Source organism: Megascapheus bottae, chromosome X (genome assembly GCF_031878675.1).
Source record: "Megascapheus bottae isolate mThoBot1 chromosome X, mThoBot2.hap1, whole genome shotgun sequence".
Taxonomy (NCBI): Eukaryota; Metazoa; Chordata; class Mammalia; order Rodentia; family Geomyidae; genus Megascapheus; species Megascapheus bottae.
In genome coordinates, this window is record NC_143547.1 from 35844892 (window position 1) to 35855111 (window position 10220).

Sequence of the window (10220 nt, forward strand, 5' to 3'; positions counted from 1 at the left end):
CTTCACAAATATTGATACCCTTTCTCATGTCATGGTCCCCATTTCCCTCCCCTCTCCCCACCCTGCTCATCTTGATTTCCCCCTTCCTTATCCTATTTCAAATAACCAATTAAGCATATAAAAAATATATCAGATAACAAGGTGAAATATTGTAACAATATGAGATAACTAAGGGACAGCTAAAGAGATGAGAGATAGCCATTATGTGGCTTTTGCAGAACAGATATTTCTTAAGAGCATATGGAACATTCTCCAGGATTGACAAGACTATGAACTAAATCTCAAAAAGAAAAAAAAATTAAATGGCTAGAAATAGTAGAAATCATTGAAACTGTAATGGGATTAAATTACAAATGAATAACATAAAATGTGAGGAGCCAAAAAATATGTAGAAATGTAAAAAAAAAACCACCCTTAAATAACCAGTGATTCAAATTCCTTTCTTTAAATTTCAATGAATATAGGGGTTACACTTACATTCGTCAGATAGTGAGTGCATTACTTCTCACACATTGATATCCCTTCTTATGTTTTTGTCCCCATTTCCCTCTTCCCACCTCCTCCCCTCATTTTTCCCCTCCTATTTCAAATAAATAAGTAAATATCTATATAATATACCAGGTAACGAAGTGGGATACTGGAACAATATGAGATTAACCAAAGGAAAACACAAGAGAAGAAAGAAAAACATAATACATAAAGAGTAACAGTCACTTATAATTAAGCTCTTGTTTCCATGTCCTGGAGGTCCATTAATTTGGCCTCATCCTATATGGCCTTATGTATCTAGGGTTTAAGCTAGTGTGATCCTATGCTAGAAGAGTGCTAGATATGTACTAATTATTACAGATGAGGGAAATCTCCAAAGAAACAACCATCCCATTAAAAGATGGGCCAAAGACTTAGAGTCTTCTCTGAAGAAGAAATAAGAATGGCCTACAGACACATGAAGAAATGCTCGACATCTCTGGTCATAAAAGAAATGCAAATCAAAACAACTCTTAGATTCCACCTCACTCCAGTTAGAATGGCCATGATCAAGAAATCCAACAACAACAGATGCTGGCAGGGTATGGCCAGGAGATCACTACTACACTGTTGGTGGGAGTGCAAACTCGTTCAACCACTATGGAAAGCAGTATGGCAGTCCCTCAAAAGACTAAACATAGAACTCCCCTATGACCCAGCAATTCCACTACTTGGCATTTACCCAATCATCCAGAAACAAGGACATACTAAATCCACTAGCACAACGATGTTCATTGCAGCACTATTTACCATAGCAAAGATATGGAACCAACCTAGATGTCCCTCAGTTGATGAGTGGATCAACAAGATGTAGTATTTATACACAATGAAATTCTATGCTGCTGTCAGAAAGAACAGCATCGCCCTTTGGTAAGGAAATGGAAAGACTTGGAAAAAAATCATATTAAATGAAGTAAGCCAGACCCAGTGATTCAAATTCCTGAGTAAAAGCAATGGCTGGATGTCTCACAATGTTAGGTTTCAAATTATATGTCAGACATATAGTAACAGAAATAACATGGTACTCCTATAAAACAGACCGAAGACCAAGGGACAAATGAGACCCAGCAATTAATCCTCAAACATAATTTTGGACAAAGTAGGGAAAAAATACGGTAGAGAAAAGAAGTACATGTTGTAGCCAGGTTCCGGTGCCGTATACCTGTAATCCTAGCTACTCAGGAGGCTGAGATCTGAGGATCATGGTTCAAAGCCAGCTGGGACATGAAAGGCAGTGAGACTCTTACCCAATTAACCACCAGAAAAACCAGAAGTGGTGCTGTGGCTCAAGTGGTAGAGTGCTAGCTTTGAGCTGAAGAGTTTAGGGACAGTTTTTAGGCCAAAAGTTCAAGCAAAAAAACACATGGTGCTTGGAAAATTTATTATCTACATATAGAAGATATCCCTTAATACATGAAAGAACATAATGTAAGATCTGAAACTTTGGGACTGCTACAGAAATAATAAGGAATATATAAGAACATGCAATTATTTTCTAATTCCTAGGAAGTCAAATGAAGAATTGATAAATAGGGACATATTCAATTAAAAAGTTTCTGCACTCAAAGGAAACAGTGAAAATGGGTACTTTAATTCTCACTACTCATGAGGCTGAGATCTGATAACCATGGTTAGAAGTCAGCCTAAGCAGAAAATCCCATGAGACTATTTTCAATATTCCAGCAAGAAGCCAGAAGTAGAGCTGTAGCTCAAGTTGCAGAACACCAGCTTTGAGGAAAGGGAGAGACAAAAAAGCCAGAGGCCTAAGTTCAATCCTCAGTACAAAATAACCTATGTTCACTGTCCTCTTTGAATTTTTATATCATTGGAAGAGAAGTAGAAGACTGTCAATATACTTGGACAGACTTTGTCCCCTATTTTGGTACCCAAAGAAATCACTTATAAGTTATGTGATAAACTGTTGTCTGTTCTGTGAGCCAGATTTTGTACCAGGTTACTGTATGTATTATAAGCTTACTGATTTCATCTAAAAACTTGGAATTCCTTATTCTCCTCTTTCTTATAAGAGAAGGCGGTGTATAAATTTCTGGATTGTGTTGAGTACGTGAGTAATCATACTCTTGCGAATTTCCTGAGCACTGTGGTCATTTCTTCTTTGAAAGATTATAAATTTGTGTGAAGTTTTAAAAAGTGATACACAATGAAATGCTATCCACTGTGAAAAAAATACAAAGAGAATGAAATACTGTCTTTTGCAACAACACAAATGTACACTGAAATAATTATATTCAGTGAAAAAATGGGCACAGGACAAATACTGAATTCTTCATTCTTATGAGCAACAGAGAACATCTTAGCATCATAGATTGGCCATATAGCATAATTGTTCTCAGGGATAATGCAGTAGTAATGAGACAGGATGGGAAGAGTTTGGCCAAAGGCAAAAAAAGTAGCTGGGTGCCAGTGGCCTGTAACGCCTGTTATTCAGGCTATTTGGGAGACTGAGATATAAGGACCATGGTTCAAAGACAGCCAAGGCAGGAAAGTTCATGAGACTCTTATCTCGGATTAACCAGCCAAAAGCCAGAAGTGGAACTAGCCTTGAGCACAAAGACTCAGGGACAGCATCCACGCTCTGAGTTCAAGCTCCATTACTGGCATAAGAATAAAGGCAAAAAGTTACAGTTAGACAAGGATAAGAATTGCTGGTGGGGCCAGGAGTGAGGCCTAGTAGCAGAATGCTTGCCTAGTATACATGAAGCCCTGGGTTAAATTCCTTGGTACCACATACAGAGAGAAAGCTGAAAGTGGTACTGTGGCTCCGGTGGTAAAGTGCTTACGTTAAGAAAGCCCAAGGATAATTTCATTGATAAATATTGATACAAAACTTCTCAACAAAATACTGGCCAACTACTTTCAGCAACTTATCAAAAAATTACACACTATGATCAAACAGGATTCATCACAGGGATGCAAAGGTGTTTCATTATACTCAAGTCAATTAATATAATTCACCACATCGAAAGAAGCAAAGACAAGAATCACATGGTTATCTCAATAAATACAGAAAAGGCATTGGACAAGATCCAACACTCCTTTATGTTAAAAGCTCTGGAGAAAGTAGGAATCCATGGAACATTCCTCAGTATAATAAAGGCTGTATGGCAAACCTACAGCTGGCATTATACTTAATGGCTAAAAGCAAAAGTCATTTCCTCTAAAATCAGGAATGAGACAAGGATGCCCACTGTCTCCACTCTTCTTTAACATAGTATTAGAATTCCTAGCCAGAGCAATAAGGCAAGAAGCAAGCATAAAGGGGATCCAAATAGGGAAAGAGGAAGTGAAACTTTCCCTCTTTGCAGATGACATGATTTAAAGAACCCTATAGACTCCACTCTCAAGTTGCTTGAGCTGATTCAAAACTTTGGCAAAGTAGCAGGGGATAAAATTAACCCTCAAAAATCAACTTATTTCCTGTATGTCAACAACGAGAAGAGTGAGGCAGAAATCAGGAAAGAAACTCCTTTTGCAATAGCCTCAAAGAAAAGTACGTAGGAATTAACTTAACTAAGAACATAAAGGACCTTTATGATAAAAACTTTAAAAAACCTGAAAAAGGAAATAAAAGCAGAACAGAAGAAGTGTAAAAACCTCCCATGTTCCCGGATTGGAAGAATTAAGATGGTAAAAATGGCAGTCTTGACAAGGCCTATCTACAAATTCAATGCAATATCCATCAATATCCCAATGTCATTCTTTAAGGAAATAGAAGAAGCAATTCAAATTTTCATATGGAATAATGAAAGCCCCTGTATAGCAAAAACAGTCCTTAGCAGAAAGAACAACGCTGGAGGAATATCAATATCAAACTTTAAACTCTATTACAGAGCTATAAGAACCAAAACAACTTGGTACTGGCAAAAGAACAGGCCTGAGGACCAATGGAATAGAACTGAAGACCTAGAAATCAACTCGCAGACCTTTAGCCACCTAATCTTTGATGAAGGAGCCAAAAAAATAGGATGGAAGGAAGACAGCCTCTTCAACAAGTGGTGCTGGAAGAATTGTTTAAGCACCTGCAGAAAACTGAAGTTGGATCCTTCTATGTCACCCTGCACCAGGATTAATTCCAAATGGATCAAAGACGTTGAGGTAAAAGCAGACACCCTGAAAATGTTACAAGAAGAAATAGGAGATACGCTAGGTCTCCTTGGCACAGGTCAAAACATTCTTAATAAAGACCCAGAAACACAACAAATTAAAGAAACTTTGGACAAATGGGACTGCATTAAACTGCAGAGCTTCTGTATACTAAAGAACATAGCTAGCAAGTTAAATAGAATGTCCACAGAGTGGGAGAACATCTTCACTAGCCATACAACAGATAAAGGCCTCATATCTAAAATATATCAACAGCTACAAAAAATTGAATCTTTTCAAAACAAATCTTCTAAGAAACAATCATCCCATTAAAAGGTGGGCTAAAGACTTAAAGAGAGACTAATCTGAAGAGGAAATAAGAATGGCCTATAGAAGAAATGCTCGACATCTCTGGCCATAAAAGAAATGCAAATCAAAGCAACTTTTAGATTCCACCTCACTCCAGTTAGAATGGCCAGGATCAAGAAATCTAATAACAACAGATACTGGCAGGGTGTGACCAGGAGGGATCACTACTACACTGTTGGTGTAAACTCATTCAACCACTATGGAAAGCAGTATGGAAGTTCCTCAAAAGACTAAACATAGAGCCCTACTATGACCCAGCAATTCCACTCCTTGGCATTTATTCACTCATCCAGAAATGAGGACATACTAAAGACACTAGCTCAACGATGTTCATTGCAGCACTTTACCATAGAGAAGATATGGAATCAGCCCAGATGCCACTCAGTTGATGACTGGATCAAGAAGATGTGGTGTTTATACACAATGAAATTCTATGCTGCCATCAGAAAGAACGGCATTGCCCCATTTGTAAGGAAATGGAAAGACTTGGAAAAAATCATATTAAGTGAAAAAAGCCAGACTCAAAGGAACATAGGCTCCATAGTTTTCCTCATTTGTAATAATTAGTACATATCTAGGACTCTCCTAGCAGAGGATTACAACAGTTCAAATCCTAGGTACATAAAAAATCATACAGGATGAGCCTAAATGAAAGGATTTCTATGGGGGGTGTGGGGGGGGAGGGAAACGGGTACCAAGACATGTGAAAATGTATCAATGTATGTGAATTAATGCACCTTCTATCTAGCAAATATCCTGTAACCCTTTTACTAATTACAATGAAAAATGCAGAAAAAAGAAAGGATTTCTAGAATATAGAAACAAGAGCTTTATCTTGTGTGATTGTTGTTCGTAATGTACTATGTTATTTCCATTCTCTTTCATTGCCCTTCGGTTAATCTCATATTATTACAGTATCTGACTTTGTTACCTGGCATATTGTATATACGCTTATTTGTTTATTTGAAATAGGAAAGGGAAGGGGGAAAAACAAGATGGTTGGGAAGGTGTGGGGGCAGGGAAATGGGGACAAAAACATGAGAAGGAGTATCAGTTTGTAAGAAGCAATGCACCTACTACCTAACAAATGTACCTGTAACCCCTGTATACATTACCCCAACAATAAAATTAATCAATTAAAAAAGAAAGCCCAAGGATAGTGCCCAGGCCCTGAGTTCAAGCCCTAGGACTGGCAAAAGAAAATTGCTGGTGTACTAATGTAGAGAAGAATGACTATAGCAATAGTAGAGCAAGAATATTTATATTTTCAAGTAGATAGAAGAGCAAAAAATTTCATGATCTTACTACAAAGGAATATGTTGGAATTGATAGATTTGCTAATTGCTTTGATGTATAGAGTTATACATGTACCCAAACACCACACTATACCCTAACATATGCTTAAGTATTATATGCAAACTAAAACTTATAGAGCCGAGAGTTTAGCCTAGTGGTAGAGTGCTTGCCTAGTGTGCAAGAAGACCTGGGTTCAATTCCTCAGTAACACATACATAGAAAAATCTGGATGTCGTGCTGTGGCTCAAGTGGTAGAGTGCTAGCCTCAAGAAAGCACAAGGACAGTGCTCAGGCCCTGAGTTCAAACCAGTACTGGCAAAAAGAAAATCATAATGAAACTAAACTTAGTTTGAAAAAAGGATGTACATTCAGCTATAATTGATGTAATATTCATCAATGCCATTTAACAGCCTTTCATCACTTAAGGGAGGAAAGATTTATTTTGGGTCATAATTACAGTGGTTTCACTTCTTAGTCAGCGGTTCTCATCACTGTGAACTTTTAGTGAGGCTGAACTTTGTGGTAGAAGGGCATGGTGGAGCAAAGCTGCTCCTCTCATGGCAGCCAGGAAGCCGAAAGAAATAGCAGGAAAATCCAGAGCAAGGGAGGCTGCCACCAGCTTGGGGGTCAAGCCTTCTTTCTACAAATGAATTTCTGAGAGACATTTCAAATTCAAAGAATAACAGACCAGTCAAATTATTAAAAGCTCTTTCTAATCACTGTATCTTTTTTCATATAAAAAGTGGATTTATTGGGGAAGTAGATGAACTGACCAGCCAGGGGAAATAGATGGTGAACTGACCGGCCAGGGACCCAATGCAGACTCGGGAGCTGACACTGTGACCCCGAGCAGCTCTCACACTGGGTTTTTAAGGGCAAAACCCATGCGGTCGAACCTGGCCACACAGGTAGCCAATGGGACAGTTACATACACAGAGGGACCATTGCCAGCTCCGGCCACACGCTGGTAACCAATAGGGTTACAGCCCGGTGTTTGAATTTACCTAGCACCTTAGTTGGAGTTGGAGAGCAAATTGAGAAGGTCTCCACACAAAGCAGGCCCACCCTCACCCAAGCGGATATCCCTCCTCATGGGGGGTGGGGAGAAGGTCAATGCCTCTCCAAACCAAAGAATGCTGTCTACCCGAGTCTGACAACAATTGTTGCCCCCCCCAGCCATGTGTTATCGCAGCTGGCACTGTTAACCATGATTCAATCCAGTCCTTACAGGCCTTACAAGTTGATCTGGGGACATGTTCATCGTCTGGGTTCCAGTACCCTGGCACTCAAATGAACCTACGTTGTGATTCCCAGCACTCCAACCACTGTGAAGGTAGCAGGAACAAGCTACTGGGTTCATCACTCCTACATGAAGACAGCATGTGAGGATCCTGGACTTTCAGACTCCCAGAGAACTCACTGAGGTCCCTAGCTGAAGTTGTCCTCCAGAACAGAAGAGGACTAGATATATTGTTCCTAGAGGGTTGAGGTTCGCCCTGGGAGGAGAATGTTGCTTTTGGGTGAACCACACTGGAGTAATAAAAGATAGCCTGGCAGCTGTAAAGAAGCGACTAGATGAGAGAGAAAGGGAGAGACAGGGGTCCCAATCACTGTATCTTACATGTTAATACAATAATTGTTTTTTGTTTTGTTTTGTTGTTGCTCCAATTAACCACTAGAAAATTACAAGTGGGGCTGTGGCTCAAGTGTAGCGTAGTAACCTTGAACTGAAGAGCTCAGGGACAGTGTCCAGGCCCAGAGTTCAAGCCCCATGACTAATAATAATGATGATAATGATAATGATAATGATAATGATAATAATAATGATGTGAGGGGCTGGAGTTTGGCCTAGTGGTAGAGTGCTTGTCTAGCATACACGAAGACCCAGTTCAATTCCTTGGTACCACATACGTAGAAAAAAGGCAGAAGTGGTGCTGTGGCTCAAGTGGTAGTGCTCTATCCTTGAGAAAACCCAAGGGCAGTGCTCAGGCCCTTAGCCCAAGCCCAGGACTGGCAAAATAATAATAATAACAATAATAATAATAATAATTAATAATAATGTGCAAGCAATTTTGTGGCTCTACTTTATCTGTAATTAATATGACCAATCCAGGTTTCCTTTGATTTCTGTCAGTAAAGTACATATTTCTCTATCGCATTTAATCTATCTGTGGCTTTACAGTTATAGTGAGATATTTTTGCACTCAGCATAATGTTCATAACTTATCCACAATGACACTTTTTTATTGAGATTAAGTAGTTACATAAAGTTTACAGTAGTGTGGCATAGTAATTTTCATCTAAGCATCATTGTTGTAGTCTACAGATTTATAAATATTTAAATATACAAAACACTCTAATCTTACATAGAGCAAAAGCTTAAACACTTGGAACATTGACATAGAACCATTTCTTCCAAATCGGGTGTTATGTACATTTCTTCCCTTTGCTAGGGTATTGGTTGTCCCATCTTCCTTTGGCTTCACTGGGTATGGGCATATTAAGTCCTATTTAGTTTGTCTTGTCTTGTCCAGTTTTTGATCTAAAATGCAAGTATCAGAGAAACTATGCACCTTTTGTTTTTTTGGTCTTGGCTTGTCTCACTCAATATGATTTGCTCTAGTTCCATCCATTTCCAGCGAATGTCATTATTTTATCTTGTCTGGTGGCTATGTAGAATTCCATTGTATATATGTACCACATTAAAAAAATTCATTCATCTTGATTATTGTAAACAGTACAGCGATGAACATTATGTCCTTACCATATCCTGGGCTGAGACTCTTTTTGTGTGTTTGGGTCATGGAGCTGGAACTCGGCCTGGGCACTGTCCTTGAGCTCTACAGCTCAAGGCTACCACCCTACCCCTGGGCCTGGGCATTATTCCTGAGCTCTTAAATTCAGGGCTCCTGCCCTATCCTTGAGCCACAGACCCACTTCCTATTTTCTAAAGGTTATTGGAAATAAGAGTCTCGGGTCCTTCTGTGCCTGGGCTGGCTTTGAACCTTGATCCTCAGATCTCAGCCTTCTGAATAGCTAGGATTACAGGCTTGAGCCACTGCGCTTGGCCATGACCCTTTTAACTTGGTATATTTAAACAATTGATATTTATGAGGATTCTGGTATAGTAAAGTTAGACATATAGTAAAACATTAGACATATTTGTAACTATTTTCAACTTCCTGCCATTGTACTCTTTTCACTTCTATAGCATCAAATTTTGTATATTTTTTAGTTAAAAGAAAGCACTTTACATGGTTCTAATAAGTAACATTGGATAGGATACATATTACAATTAAAGAAAAATAACAATTCAGGTGACAATACTGTAATTCTGGCTACTCATGAGGCTAAGGTGAAGATCAAGATTAAAACCAGCCCATGGAGACAAATCCCAGAGATTCCTATAACTAAGTACGATAAAGAAGTGGAGTTATAGCTCATTTGGCTCCAGCCTTGAACAAAAATATTGAGGAAAATGTTCAGGACTCAGAGTTCAAGCCCCAGTACACCGGGGCCTCTGCATGTACTCACATGTGCAGACAAATCTGCAAACACACACACACACACACACACACACACACACACAATTGCTTTACAGTTTGCAATATGTATGTAAAACATAAATCTGCTTTCAAATAATTCCACAAGCTTCATGCATAGTACAATAATTTTGTAATAAAATATTCCCAAATGTTTCCTTCTGTTCCTTACAAAAGCATTGCTTTCATCAATTTCACTTGTACATAAGCACTATTTCATCAATATATTATTGTATTATTATATCCAAAATCTAATAAGTGACAGACAACAGAAGAAAATATTTCTATCCCCATTTATTCCTTCTCCTTTCTTTATGTAGATCAAAGTATTTAAGATACATATTTCTCCATCCTGATTCAGTTTTAATATTTCTTAAAAAT